The sequence below is a fragment of the Dreissena polymorpha genome, chromosome 10 (genome assembly GCF_020536995.1).
Source record: "Dreissena polymorpha isolate Duluth1 chromosome 10, UMN_Dpol_1.0, whole genome shotgun sequence".
NCBI lineage: Eukaryota > Metazoa > Mollusca > Bivalvia > Myida > Dreissenidae > Dreissena > Dreissena polymorpha.
Genome location: NC_068364.1, coordinates 41369576 through 41385758, shown reverse-complemented (window position 1 = coordinate 41385758; position 16183 = coordinate 41369576). Strand labels below are relative to the sequence as shown.

The window sequence follows — 16183 nt, the reverse complement described above, 5'->3', positions numbered from 1 at the left end:
ACAGTATCAGTCCTCCTATTTAAGTATCGTGACTTTAACCAAAAACCCTCAAGAAGTGCTGGAAAGTTTGTTTTTTTCTCATGTTTTCACTATTTTGTGTTTAAATCAGATTTTTTTTTGCCATCAATTTATCGCTTAACAAGCCTAGGGCATTAATTTTGATTTTTTACTGATTTGTAGCCTGCAGAGTACAAAAGTTGTTCTCACAGGTTTTTAGCACATTCATTTTGATTTACTGATTTGTAGCCTGCAGAGTACAAAAGCTGTTCTCATAGGTTTCTATATATAGTTACTAAAAGCATTGAAAAAGTCGATTAAGGCGAAATATATCAAGAAAGAGTGAAACTTGTTCTGTGTCAATTTACTATTATCCCTACTGGATACAAAACTAAGAACTAAATCATAATAAAAAATGACAAGGCAGGATACCCACCTTTGGTGACCTTCTTCTTGTTCTCGACTGGCTTGAAGTGTATCGTGGGGATCTGACAGACAAGCTGCATGGGTGTAGCCTCTATCAGACACTGATTCTTCTTGTCCCACCCAGCGCCTTGCAGGAACAACCCCTTGATGTATACACCATCCTGTAGAAACAAAAAGAAGTTTGTTGGTGTTTGTGTGTGTTTGTCCTAACCATTGGGTTACCAGAGTTGCAAAGTGGGTATGGTGTCCCTCTAGCAAACAGGGAGGCAACGGGTTTGATCCCCACCGTGGGAACATTTTTTTTATCCTCCAAAGACACCAAGTACTGGTTCTACCCAGGAAATGAACTCAAGAGCTTTTCAATAAGCTTTCGGGTTTCAATGCCATCAAGCTTACATAAATACTTTTTAAATATACTAACCATTGAGTATTAAATTCAAAAAGAAAATGATGTTGCAAGAAAAACATAATGAATATGTGCCAAAATTTATTAACCAGAAAACAATGATTTTACCATTTCATGTTACTTATTTCCCCTATGTGAGATTGGTAAGCTAAGTTGATAAGGCCAAGATAATAAATCAGAGGATTGATGGTTTTTATTTCCATATAATTTGGGAATTAGTCACGCAATCATTTATATTGCCGCTCTCCCCGTACATCGGATTCAAGGAGTGCAGTTGTCATCGGCTGCTACAAATAATTGCACAACACTTCGATAAACCAAATTACCCTGGACATCACTTATGAAAAAGTGTTGAAAATGCCCAAATATCAAGAAAAACACAACTTACTGCCCATAATCTGAAAAGCTGCCATGCATAAATTATTTATTACCTCATGCAGACAGGAAAATGGATTTTTTAAAATAGATTTTCACACAAATGTAAGGATATAATCAAATCTAGGATAATGGAGAGCTATAATATAGACTCCAAATTTGTCCTAAACATTTCACCATTCTAGATGATACATTATGTTTAAGGGAACAACATTTATATGGTCCTTCTGCTCCTAAACCTTTCCCACTTAGAAGCAAAGTGAAGATTTCTATTTGCAAACAGCATAAAACCAGAACAACCTGCGAGTAACTCTCAGTCTGTTCAGGTTTAATGCTGTTTGCTGCTCATCAGTATCTAAGGTTTGGAGATGAATCCTTAAAAACTTTAATCTAGAAAGAAAGGTCTTAAATTAAATATAACTTTCTAAGGGACTGCAAATACCTGAAAATACGTATCTAAGTGGGAAAGGGTTAAACTGAAACACGCATTGAGATCTTTCATGACACAAGCCCCAGTATCTCACCTTCGGGGGTCCAGTGATATTCGTATCATCCACCGTCATCACGCTGAACTCCCAAGAGAGGCTATCGATAGAGACGTTGTTGAGACGGGCAGACAACTGTAGGACTGCAGTCAGGAAACCTGTCGGGAACGTGAACCCTGACATCCAGAAGATATTCGGCGGGTGGGCTGTGGTCGCCCACTTCTCAAGCTGGTCTAGACGCTGCACAAGGTCTCGGGTCCAGGCTGCCAGGGGCTTTAGGGATGGGTAGGCCTGAAATAGGGGAACCGGTATAGTGAAAAGTGGGGAAGCGGTATAGTTGGACAATGGGAAACCAATATAGTGAGAAATGGGGAACCGGTATAGTTAGACAATTGGAAATCAATATAGTGATAAATGGGGAACCGGTATAGTTAGACAATGGGAAATCAATATAGCGAGAAATGGGGAACCGGTATAGTTAGACTATTGGAAACAAATAAAGTGAGAAATGGGTAACCGGTATAGTGCGACAATAGGAAAGCAATATAGTGAGAAATGTGGAACCGGTATAGGGAGACAATTGGGCCATTCAGCATTTACAAACGCCTCAACTGGGGAAACGCATCAATAAGAAATGGGGACTATAAATTAATTAACAATGCCTGGCAACCAGAATAGTGAAATAGGTTATCTGCATAGTGAGAAATGCGGACTATACCAACAAGAAGTGCCTGCAATTATTGGAAAAGGAATAGTTAGAAATGGGAATTCAGTTAATTTGGTTTCGATGGTTCTCCCAGGCTCGAGCCAAGGATATAACCCGTAGACTTAATATTCACAATGCGAGATATTTTTCTTAAGTCAGGTATATAACACTAGGAAATAGAAGCAATCTTCTATCATGTAATTTTATTATAATTTACAAATTTACGCCAATAAGGAATTTGATTCAGTTACATGGCCCAGAATGGCTGCAGTTCAAAGATAAAGTCATGACACAATCACAGCTTCACTCACCTTGAGCCATGAGGGTGGCACACGGCCGTCGTAGATACAGATGAAGATGCTCTCGAGTTCCACCGTCATGACAACCAAGCCCTGGATACCCATGTCAAGGTCCTTCAGGGACTTGCGTATCTCCACAAGTAGCGCGTTGTAGCGCTGGATCTGAAATGTTGGGGAAATATGACTAGCTTTGTAGTGAAATTTTTTGTAGCACTAGCACAAGTATGGGGCGTTAATTTTTAAAATGTTATGACTTGAGAAAGTGAAAGTGTTGTATGTTGTAGTGATGAATGTTTGAGTGCACAATATACTGCTGGATCTGAAACAAACATCAAATTTGATGTGATTCTAGAATGTATATAATTGATGTGTTTAAATTTGAAGTTTTATGGCACTGTCTACTTATATTGTCTTAGTTGTTTTCCTGTATTTATTTGTGCATTTTGAAAGAGAATGGCATAGTCTGCGCAGCCTAATCTAAGATGACACTTCGCACGTTTATGCTATCTACTGTTCTAAGAAAGTCTCTTCTAAAGACAAATCCACTGTTAGCAAAACCACCCTGGTGAAGAATGCACTTGTTAATGTGGGATGACACTCTACAGACATGCATTTTGACCTGATTTCACAAGACATGACTGCTTTTTATGAGCTTGCATTTTATGATCAATAACTATTGCGAGATAATGTTGCTTGTTTTGGTTCTGAGAATAGCACAATAAGATTGTAATGTCACCAGCACAGATAGCAAGTTCACTTGACTGGTTGATAATAAACCTTTCTATTTTTTTATTGTGAAACCATCTATTGAAGTAAAGTAAACATATACCAGTCAATAGTTTTTACAGATTTGAAGTTTCTTTATTGTTTCAAACCACATTTCTTTTTTCTGACACTCAGAAATGATATCAGACCTCAAAAAATATTGTCAGAAATGTCCAAGTTCCGAGGTTCTTGCATGGATTGACAAAAGCAAAATTTACCTAAAAATTAAATTTATGTACCAGTTATCAAAATATTACAATTCAAAAGACTTTGTTTGTCTTTTTTTTTATTTTAGACTTATATATAAATTTCTAACTACCTCCTGTAGAAGTACGACATTGATCGGTGATGGATCAATGGAGAGAATCTTAACTGTGTTGTCATAGTCGATGTTCTCCGGAATCTGTTTGTAGATGTTTGCAGACAGTTCCAGCACCTATATGAAAATAGGCATTCATGTGAATATGGGTTCTGACAATTGGAGTTAAATATAACCTTATTTGTACACATGAGCGGGTCTCTGGGAAAACTGGGCTTAATGCACGTGCACAAAGTGTCGTCCCAGATTAGCCTGTGACGTCAGGGACAAAACTTTCTGCTTTTATTGTATTTTTCATTTAAAGGTAGGCTCTTCTTTAGAAAAAAAACAGTTGAGGCAGAAAGTTTTGTCCCTGATTAGCCTGTGCAAACTGCACAGGCTAATCTGGGATGACACTTTATGCACATGCAATAAGCCATGTTTCCCCAGAGCAAAGCTTATATGTATTTCATACAAGAGACAAAATTGTGCATGTTTATAGCAAATGTTGACACAAAACAGGCACTTGAAAACCATTGACAAAAAACATAGATGGCCAGTTAAACTACCTTTGACCAGTTTAATTAAATTTATTCAAAAATAAATAACACTTATGATGTAACAACTATACACATAATGTACATATTTTCCTTATTCCTTCAGCAAAACTGCTGTGAAACCATTTATTTTTGTCAGCATTAATTTTCGCAGTTTAAAAAATACAATACTGACGACAAATCATGTAAATTTCCACAATATGTACCTTATCTTCCCTGGACTCGCCAGCAACAGATGAGATCTGAGGTTGAAGGGAGAGAAGCGTGTCGAACATGAGTCGTGTTTCCTGGATCTGAGATTGGATATCTGCGTTGGGATGCTGCCCAAAGGCCTCAGGGTGGTCAATGTTTGGCAACATGCTCACATATTCCTTGTAGGACGAGAGGGGGCCGTCTTTAGGAATGTAGTATGTCACAAGTGTTGACAGCCTAAAGAAAAATAAAATAAAATAAATAAAATGAAATAAATCAATGAATGAAAGGGATAACTTTTCTGATATATATAATTGATGTAAACTCTAAACTAGGGTTTTTCATCCAGTGCTTATTCAACTTAAGCTTCTTTAAACAATGTTTGGCAAAACCAACCCACTAGGAGTTTAGCACACCCAAACAAGAGTTTGGCAAACCCAACCCAAAATGCAACTTACAAGGGTTTCCAAAACCCAAACCTTAAGGGGTTTGCCAAATGCAACCCATTAAGGGTTTACAAAACCTGGTCATCTTTTACACAAGAAAAGCCTAGTCAAAAAAGGTAAAAGTTAAACAAATGTTTGTCATATCATATCAAATGGTTGAAAATATTCACCTTAAAAGTTGTATTTTCCTTTTTTTATTTTACTGATTTTGTTACTTCATACTTTTAATGACTACATAGGCACGAAATGCTTTCATACATGATTTCAAGCCTCTGATAAACATGTTGCGTTTACTTACTACCAGCATACACAAACAGTTTTCCAGCTAGGATTTGAAAATGGCAGGGGGGGGGGGGCTATTTTGTCAAAAGGGCACTTTTCGGTGCGCAGTATTATGTCAAAAAGCACTTCCGAGCGCGCAGTCGTATCCGGAATGCCTATTGGATATTCATTTTCATATTAAAAATAATCGTTAGAATATATTATTTCCATTATTATTAATCCATGAAAATAAAATGTCTACAATGAGTAATAAATAAATATAAGTGTAATACGAGATTAATAAATTATAACATGTCTACCATAAAAAATAATAATTTTTTTTGGAATAAAAGGGCAGGGCGGAGCTTAGTAAGGGCAGGGCGCCCTTCCATTTAGGCCACGCTTAAGTACTGCAAACACCTACTGGAAGAAAGGAGTGTTGATGGAGTTGTCGTTGAAAAAGTCTGCTATGTAGGTCATGAGGAGCCTTCTGTCCCACTCGTCAGTCACGTGACCTCCGTAGTTGATTCCCGCTATCAGATACTTGAGTGCATCCCACGGGCTCTCGTCATAGTCGTCCAGGTAGATACTCAGCAGGTTCTCTGATACCTGTAGAAATAACGCTTGTATTGACCTAATGACCTAGTTTTTAAGCTCACATGACCAAGGCCAGTTTGTACTTGGTATTTTTTATGTTTAATTATGCTAGAACTCTGGAGTAAAAGCTAAGTTGTTTCTGGGATAAATGTTCATACGAATGAAAGTATTTGAGCCTTGCCTTAGAAAAACTGGGTTAATGCATGTGTGTAAAATGTTGTCTGAGATTAGCCAGTGCTGTCTCAGCGCAGGCTCAACAGGGATGACAGTTTCTATTTTTGTGGTATTTTTCTTTTAAGGAAGCATCTTCGTAGCAAAAATACAGGTCAGGCGAAAACTGTCATACCTGATTAGCCAGTGTAGAATGCACAGGCTAATCTGGGACAACATTATATGCACATGCATTTAAAACAAGTTTTAATATTTTTCCATATAAGCCTCATATAATTTTGCTTTATGGAGCCCATATTTCATTTTAATCATCTAGGTTGATACTCAGCAGGTTCTCTGTTACCTGTAAGCATAATGATAGTAATGTATCTTCAGCTTGATTTCTTGACCCACTGGTTCAAAACTTAAGTTGTCAGTTAACTTAACCATGGTTCAGGTTTCCCTTTTTTGTAGGTGTGAATTTGCTATTAAGGCTTATTTCTTTAGCACGTGTTAATACTTTGCGTTGATTTTGACAAATGAAATTTTTTATCAAGGATTGCCAAATCTTCCACTGTATTGTACCTTCATCCTAACATACCAACAACTTTCTCTCTTGGCCTACTTCATAACTCAATTCACAAACATCGTAATCACATTTCCAAACCAAACATCGTCAAAAGAAACTTCACTGACCTCAAAATCTGAATCGTTGAACTCGTAGGCTATGTTCCAGCCCAGCATGAGGAACTTCTTCCTCTCAAGCAGCACGGAGTGGAAGTAACAGAGCGCGAAGAGCAGCTTTTTGTACTTGTCCTGCTTGTGGCATCGGCTGAACTGCTGCTCTGTGATCAGGTTGTAGAGACGCTTGAGGTTGGCCTTCAAGCCCTGCAAGTGATGTGAATAAGGTAAAACTATGGTTTGATCAGCAATTTGTTTTCCTTCTGTATAAAGTACCAGAAAACGGCACTCTCCCGATTGGGTAAAAAATGCAAATTTCCCAATGCAGTATAAAAGATTAGCTTGTGCATTCTGCTTTTATTGTATCTTATGTTTAAAGGAAGTCTGTTCTTAGCAAATAAACCATTTTATGAATAAAGTATCTTCCGTTTAAAGGAAGCCTTTTCTAAGCAAAATTTGATTTTATGAAGAAAGTGTCCTACCTGATAAGCCTGTGCACATGCATTAAGCCCCATTTTCCCAGAATGTGGCTTATATAGAGATCGAGCTTCCCTATGGCCCAATTTACATTTAATTACCCCGTATCACACAGGGTAAGAACGTAAAAAAACGTGTAACAAATAATCCAATACAACTAAGCCACCTTTGATATGAAATAACCCCCTTTCCCACTCAGAAGCAAAGTTAAAATGGCTATGTGCAAACAGCATAAAACCAGAACAGCCTGCGAGTAACTCGAAGTCTGTTCAGGTTTCATGCTGTTTGCTGCTCATCAGTAACTAAGGGTTGGAACTGAAACCTTTAAAACTTGGATCTTGTAAGAATGGTCTTGAATTAGATGTAACTTTCAAAGGCACTACAAACATGTCAAAATATGTATCTAAGTGGTAAAGGGTTATGCATACCTTAGGTGGCTCCGTGGTCATCTTGATGCCAGTCTGCAGAATGGCAATGGGGAACTCCGGGTGTGGACTAGAGCTGAGCCAGAGCCTGAACTCCGGGTGAGGTTCCTCCACCTGCAGCTGTTCTACCAGCTTGTCCAGCTGAGGCATCCAGCTGAGGGACAGGTGGCAGTTGGCAAGGAATACCCAGTTACCCTGCAGGAGAGAGAGGGAAAATAAGTGTTACATTAATATGGCCAGCTGAGGGACAGGTGACAGTTGGCCAGGAATACCCAGTTACCCTGCAGGTGAGAGAGAGAGAGAAAATAAGTGTTACATTTATATGGACAGCTGAGGGACAGGTGGCAGTTGGCCAGGAATACCCAGTTACCCTGTGGTAATAAGTGTTACATTTATATGGACAGCTGAGGGACAGGTGGCAGTTGGCAAGGAATACCCAGTTACCCTGCATGAGAGACAGAAAGTAAGTGTTACATTTATATGGCCAGCTGAGGGACAGGTGGCAGTTGGCCAGGAATTCCCAGTTACCCTGCAGGAGAGAAAAGGGAAAATAAGTGTTACATTTATATGGCCTGTACTTATTTCACCTGTACTGAACTCTCTTACCCCCTCGTTGATCATTCTCATGGCTATGGGTGCCTAACCTGCCCTTGTTTTGAGCCCCTAATTGCATCTGTACTGACCTCTCTCACACCCTCCTTGATCATTCTATAGGCTATGGGTGCCTGACCTGCCCTAGTTTAGAGCCCCTATTTTCAACTGTGCTGACCTCTCTCACACCCTCCTTGATACTTCTTTTTGCAATGGGCCCCTGACCTGCCCTAGTTTAGAGCCCCTAATTTCACCTGTACTGACCTCTCTCACACCTTCCTTGAACATTTTTTTGGCAATGGGTCCCTGACCTGCCCTAGTTTAGAGCCCTAAATTTCACCTGTGCTGACCTCTCACACCCTCCTTGATTATTCTCATGGCTATGGGTGCCTGACCTGCCCTAGTTTAGAGACCCTAATTTCACCTGTACTGACCTCTCACACACCTTCCTTAATTATTCTCGTGGCTTTGGGCGCCTGACCTGCCCTAGTTTAGAGCCCCTAATTCACCCTGTACTGACCTCTCTCACACCTTCCTTGATCATTCTTGTGGCAATGGGCGCCTGACCTTGACCCAGTGACAGCGCGTGAAACCTCTGGGCCATACCACTCTGCTCTGCCAGCTGTAACAACCCACTGGTTGGGTCCTAAGAATAAAAAGCAAATAAACATTATTATTAAATGTAGAGTCCAAAGAATTATCAGAGAATAAATATTGTTATTAAATGTAGGTTTGTAAGAATAAATAGAGAATAATTATTATCATTACATGTAGTATAAATAGTGGCATACATATTGATAAACAAACAAAGTTAATAAATGAGCCAAACTCTGGTAAAACAAGACTTACCGGTAATGCATGTAAGACTTTTGTGCATTAAGTGTCGTCCCAAAAAGTCAGCATAGGCTAATAAGGGATGGCACTTTCTGCTTCAATGTCATTTTTTGAAAGATGTCTCTTCTAAACCAAAATCAAGTCTAGATAGAAAGTGTTGTCCCTGATTAGTCTGTGCAGACTGCACAGACTAATCTGGTATTACAGTTAACACTTATGCATTAAGCCCCTTTTTCCCAGAATGTGGTGCATACAATTAAAGTGAGTATATATTGTGGCATAAATATGAATAAGCAAACAAAGTTAATCCATATTGATGGATAAAAAAAGAGGGTGGCTAAAATTTAGAATGTTAAAAAACGACGGTACAAACTTGACACTTACCACCCCGGGTGAGAGCACAAAGATGAGCGGCGTCTTGGTACTCGAGTCCCCGACCACATGCTGCATGTCGAGCACGGGCGGCTCCACGAATCTCGAGCCCAGATTGTTGGTGATGAAAGAGGTGGCGCAGAACGAGACGCGGTCAGGTCTCAGGGAACGGATGATAAGCATCTTCTGCAGCTCGTTGCACGCATTGTCCCATTCACCTGAACCACAAATTGATAATTCCATTAGTTTAGTTTTAGCCTATTTACTTCAGCTCAATTGCATTTAAAGCCTAAGGCTCATTCAAATCCTCTTGATAATAGGCTATTTGCAAACAGCATAAAACCAGAACAGCCTGTGAGTAACTCGCAGTCTGTTCAGGTTTTATGCTGTTTGCTGCTAATCATGCAGTACCAAAGGATTGGAAATGAAGCCTTTAAAACTTGAATTTAGTATAAAGGTCTTAAATCAAATTTAACTTTTGTAAGGACTACAAATGCATCATAGACGTATCTAAGTGGTAAAGGGTTAACACAACAACAACACCTATCTCAGTCTCACCTGGCAGGGCTGTGTTCTCAGGCTCATTGGCCGTGTACCAGATGTTCCAGTCACGGGGGTACTGCTCGAACGACGTGATGATCCCGTGGAAGTTGGTCAGCTTCTCCAGCTCCGTGATGTTGTCCCAGGCAACGTCCGACAGCCAGCCCGAGCATGGGTTGTCCATCTGATTCTCCCTGTCAATAACCTGAGAAAAAATCAAGCAAGGTCACGGTCAGTTTTATACCCCCATCATTAATTAATGATTTAAAACCTATTAATTTTAGCTCTATTGCATCAAAAGCTCTAGGCTTATTGAAATGCTCTCTAGTCCATTTCCTGGTCCAAGAACCATAACTTTGGTAATTTTGAAGACAAAATAATCAATGGGCACTAACTCTGTAACTTTGAAGTGTCTGGTGTGATTTTATGTCAACAAACATTTGTAGAATATTTGTTGAAGATTCAAGATTGAAGTGCTTGACTCTATTAAATGGTTCTACCTACATGTTAGCCTTAAGTCTCACCAACCTTTCAACTATGGAGTTTTTCAATTACCAGACTCTATTGACAAGTTCTATCCATTTGTTAGACTTGAGTTTCAACACTCCACCTAGGAGTTTTTGAAGCGCTAGACTTAATTGACGAGTTCTACCCAATTGTACGACTCGAGTACTCACCACTCCGCCACGGAGGAAGAAGTTGTATTCGTCCATGTTGAGCTTGCCAGCGTGCTCGAGAATCTTTGCGCACATTTGGAACGAGAACAGCAGCTTGTGGCGCTCAAAAAGTCCACGACAGATGAACCTGTAATTGTAATCATACGAGAACTGGTTTAAAGCATCTTTCATATATAACTTGAATGCATCAACACAAATCATGTTCAGATGTTTTCTTAAGTCTCATAAAATCAATAGTTTATAATTTACATCTTTGAACATCCCAAATACAAACAAATGCTTTGAAATCTGGAGTAATTTTAAAATTTAAATTACAAAAACTGTCGTATATGCCAATGCCAATAAAAGTTTGGAAAATTCTGTATTAATAAATTGAAAAAAAAACACAACCACTAACTAACCAAATTTAAGGAGTTCCACCAAGAAATCTCACCTGTAGATGGCGTAGGTGTGGTGATCGTTGAGGTTCACGATTCTCTCCTCCAACTTTGCGCTGCGGGGCGACTTGTCAATGGATAGCTTGAACTGATCTATGTACGAGTCCAGAGAGAACTGGTACATGGGGTCTATGCGACCCATGTCGTTGAGCACAAAGAACAGGATGGAGGCCCTCTCAGCTGCCGGTCGGTATCCCTGAAAGGGCATAAATAGAGATTAAGTTGACATTTGACAACGGTGAAGAGGTTTTGAATTTAAACTTTATGTGTTCAATTTGAACCTTGCTCTGCGAAAACAGGGTTTAATGCATGTGCCTAGCCAAGTAAAAGTTTTGTCACAGGCAAGCCTATGCAGTCCACACAGGCTAATCAGGGAAAACACTTTTCACTTGTATTGTATTTTTTGTTTCAAGGAAGTCTCATCTTAGTGAAATTCCAGCTAAGGGGGGAAGTTTTCTATTTGATAAACCTGTGCTGACTGCACATGCTTATTTTGGACAACATTTTTTACACATACATTCAGCCTGGTTTACCAAGAGCGCAGCTTAATCGTTTTGAAGACCTGGGCTTTTATTTTTATTCAAATGGAAAACTTTAACCATTCATAGAAGTCCTTAAGTCTCTGGTTAATCTAGACTTTACTTTTGCTAAGAAAAGACTTCCTTTAAACAAGGCATTCCATAAATGTTTCCCGACTGCTCTGGCTCATCTGAGACAACATAATACACACATGTATTGTGCCCCATTTTCCCACGGCTAAGATTACTGTGAAACAGTGTTTTTTCCCACATTTTCCCACAGCAAGGCATAGTCTTTTTTTTCACATTTTGGAAATGTGGCCTTTGATTTGGGAAAAATCGTATTTTTACTTAAATTGGAAAGTTATTGATGTTGTTGTTTTGCTTACAAATGCTTCAAAAGAAGTGAGAATAAAAGTGTAACTATATTTACCAAGGTACCGCTTATAGAGCTGGATGGGAGATGAACTGAATATTGAAATCTAAATTATTTTTTTTATTTTTTGTTGTTTTTTTTGGGAGGGGACCTTCATTTGGCAATTATTAAATCTAATTTGGGAAAAATATATACTTTTTTCCATTGGGAATGGTATTCGGCCCCGTATTTGAAAAAAAACCACTGTTAAATACCTACCTCTCTGGCAGCGTCAATTTTGACCTCCGTCTGCTCTGAGATCTGTAGCTGCTCCGAGACCTCCTGGGATGTCACCTTGGAGGCCTGCAGCGTGTTCACCAGCTGCTCGTCATCTAGCAGGGAACCCTTGGTCTCGTTCAGCAACCTGGACAATAGGATAAATGTTTTGGTTTATCTTTCAATAAAATAGGTAATATGGTGTTCGCCTAGCAACCAGAAGGTCACAGGTTTGAGCCAGGAAACGGACTCAAGAGTGTTTCAGTAAGCCTTATGCTTTTAATCAAATTGAGCTGAACTAAATAGGTTTCAACTAACAAAATAAGGTTCAATCAACACTGTGAGAGGTAGTAAACGGACTTGAGAGTGTTTCAGTAGGCCTTATGCTTTTAATCAAATTGAGCTGAACTAAATAGGTTTCAACTAACAAAATAAGGTTCAATCAACACTGTGAGAGCTAGTAAACGGACTTGAGAGTGTTTCAGTAACCCTTATGCTTTTAATCAAATTGAGCTGAACTAAATAGGTTTCAACTAACAAAATAAGGTTCCATCAACAGAGAGCTAGTAACGGACTTGAGAGTGTTTCAGTAAGCCTTATGCTTTTAATCAAATTGAGCTGAACTAAATAGGTTTCAACTAACAAAATAAGGTTCAATCAACACTGTGAGAGCTAGTAAACGGACTTGAGAGTGTTTCAGTAAGCCTTATGCTTTTAATCAAATTGAGCTGAACTAAATAGGTTTCAACTAACAAAATAAGGTTCAATCAACACTGTGAGAGCTAGTAAACGGACTTGAGAGTAGTTTCAGTAGGCCTTATGCGTTTAATCAAATTGAGCTGAACTAAATAGGTTTCAACTAACAAAATAAGGTTCAATCAACACTGTGAGAGTTAGTAAACGGACTTGAGAGTGTTTCAGTAGGCCTTATGCTTTTAATCAAATTGAGCTGAACTAAATAGGTTTCAACTAACAAAATAAGGTTCAATCAACACTGTGAGAGCTAGTAAACGGACTTGAGAGTGTTTCAGTAAGCCTTATGCTTTTAATCAAATTGAGCTGAACTAAATAGGTTTCAACTAACAAAATAAGGTTCAATCAACACTGTGAGAGCTAGTAAACGGACTTGAGAGTGTTTCAGTAGGCCTTATGCTTTTAATCAAATTGAGCTGAACTAAATAGGTTTCAACTAACAAAATAAGGTTCAATCAACACTGTGAGAGCTAGTAAACGGACTTGAGAGTGTTTCAGTAGGCCTTATGCTTTTAATCAAATTGAGCTGAACTAAATAGGTTTCAACTAACAAAATAAGGTTCAATCAACACTGTGAGAGCTAGTAAACGGACTTGAGAGTGTTTCAGTAGGCCTTATGCTTTTAATCAAATTGAGCTGAACTAAATAGGTTTCAACTAACAAAATAAGGTTCAATCAACACTGTGAGAGGTAGTAAACGGACTTGAGAGTGTTTCAGTAGGCCTTATGCTTTTAATCAAATTGAGCTGAACTAAATAGGTTTCAACTAACAAAATAAGGTTCAATCAACACTGTGAGAGCTAGTAAACGGACTTGAGAGTGTTTCAGTAGGCCTTATGCTTTTAATCAAATTGAGCTGAACTAAATAGGTTTCAACTAACAAAATAAGGTTCAATCAACACTGTGAGAGGTAGTAAACGGACTTGAGAGTGTTTCAGTAACCCTTATGCTTTTAATCAAATTGAGCTGAACTAAATAGGTTTCAACTAACAAAATAAGGTTCAATCAACACTGTGAGAGCTAGTAAACGGACTTGAGAGTGTTTCAGCAGGCCTTATGCTTTTAATCAAATTGAGCTGAACTAAATAGGTTTCAACTAACAAAATAAGGTTCAATCAACACTGTGAGAGCTAGTAAACGGACTTAAGAGTGTTTCAGTAAGCCTTATGCTTTTAATCAAATTGAGCTCAAAAAAAAGGTTTAAACAAACAAAATAGGCAATACTAGAGTATGATTAGTTCAACACTTCAACGATGTGGAAAAGAGAGTATTTGTTTATCATTCAGGAGTGCTTACCCCCAAGAAGGGACCCCTTTGTGTTCAGCAACTTGCCAATGGATAATAGCAAATATTAAATAGATGATTATAGAACAAAATGGCAAAAATAAAAGAGTTTTAATGATTCATTCTTCAAGACCCTCTGAGTCCCTCCAATTTATCAAATAGTGAGCCAATTGTCTTGCATACGAAATTCACTTTATTTGTGTTGATTATCATTCATCAAATTGGGAAACAGTCTCCTCAATGACATAAACATGGCGCCCGTCTAGCAACTGGGAGGTCATGGGTTCAATCCCCACTATGGGAGCGTTCTTTTGATCTTTCCCTAAAACACCATGTACTGGTTCTACCGAGAAAATTGGGTTGAGGGTGTTCTTTGATGAGACTCAGGCTTTCAATTCAATTGAGCAAAAATATATAGATTTAACCCTTTCCAACTAAGAAGTAAAGTGAAAATAGCTATGTGCAAACAGCATAAAACCAGAACAGCCTGCAAGTTACTCGCAGGCTATTTAGGTTTTATGCCGTTTGCTGCTCATCAGTATCTAAGGTTTGGAGATAAAGCCTAAAAAACCTGAATCTAGTAAGAAAGGTCTTAAATTAAATATAACTTTCTAAGGAACTACAAACACGTCGAAATATGTATCTAAGTGGTAAAGGGTTAAACTATAAAACAGTGACTGGTTCTCCCCGTGCCCTACCGTAGAATCTCGTCCTCAAGTTCCACCAGTTTCTTCTTGCCGTCTGCAATGCTCCTCACAAGGCTGTCCTTTTTCTCCTCCAGATCTGGCCTCTCCTTACCAACAACGATACCCAGCAGCTGGGCCTCCAGACCTATAATAATAATAAGAATAATTATTTTTAAATGTGTACTGGGAAAACAAGCAAATTCGTTGAATTGATATCCCCAGCCAATATGCTTCTGGACACTCATACCAAGTTTCAATGAAATCCGCCAAAGCACTTCCAAGATATGGCTCCGGACACACAATTATTTTTTTTGTTCAAAATACAAAGGGCCATAACTCTTTTATTAACAGATGGTGTACAATGTCATTTGGCGTGCATCATCCTCTTATCCACATATATACTCATACCAAGTTTCAATGAGATCCGCTAAAGCACTTCCAGGATATGGCTTCGGACACAAAAGTGCCGGCTGGACGGACCGAAAGACGGACGGATGTACAAAGCCAAAACAATATCCCTCTGCCTATGGCGGGGGATAACAAGGCGTAATGCATGTGCTTAGAGTGTTGTTCCAGATAAGCCTGTGCATACAACCCTTTCTGATTTTATAGTAATATGGTTAAGACCCAAATTATGTGGTATAAAGGTATTAAAAATTCAAAAGTTGAATCATTTTTATTCTAGGGATCTGTGTGTGTGTCTGTTCAACAAACAATGATTTGACAAGCACTGTCTTCCATAAAAAACAATATACAGAAGTGAAACTCCAGTTGCTCCAGCAGTATTGCATTCCTATCATACACAGGTTTGTGGTCCTTTATTTACGGCAAGTAAACCATTGCCAAAACAGTATGGCACAATACAATTATTTCCCTTAACAATCTCAGCTTACCTTGCTCTTTCACGGCAAAGTTTACTATGGTGGTCTTGGTGGAGATCTCTGGCGTGTAGTGCGGATTGCTCAGCTTGGTCGTGATGTAGAACCGGAACTCCGGGTTGTACTCAATCTCCTTGTCTCCGATACGGATCATGTACGCACCACCTGCCGGGAGGAACAAGATCTTTGGTTCAATTTGATATAAATGAGCTGCGCTCTTGGGAAAACAGGGCTAAATTCATTGCGTCAAGTGTCATCCCAGATTAGCTTGTGCAGTCTGCACAGGCTAATCAGGGATGACGCTTACTGCCTAGACCAAATTAATTTTAGAGGATACTTCTTTTAAACGCCTCCAGTACATCGAAAGCAATCAAGAGTCAAAATTGATGAGGACTGGATGAAAAGTGCTGTCTAAAAGAGCAGAAACTGTTGAGGCAAA

At 38.9% G+C, this 16183-nt stretch overlaps 1 pseudogene; it reads right to left on the bottom strand.

Moving 5' to 3' along the window:
• The window catches only part of LOC127847671 (dynein axonemal heavy chain 2-like), a 133590-nt pseudogene that overhangs the window by 1409 nt on the left and 115998 nt on the right, over positions 1–16183 (bottom strand).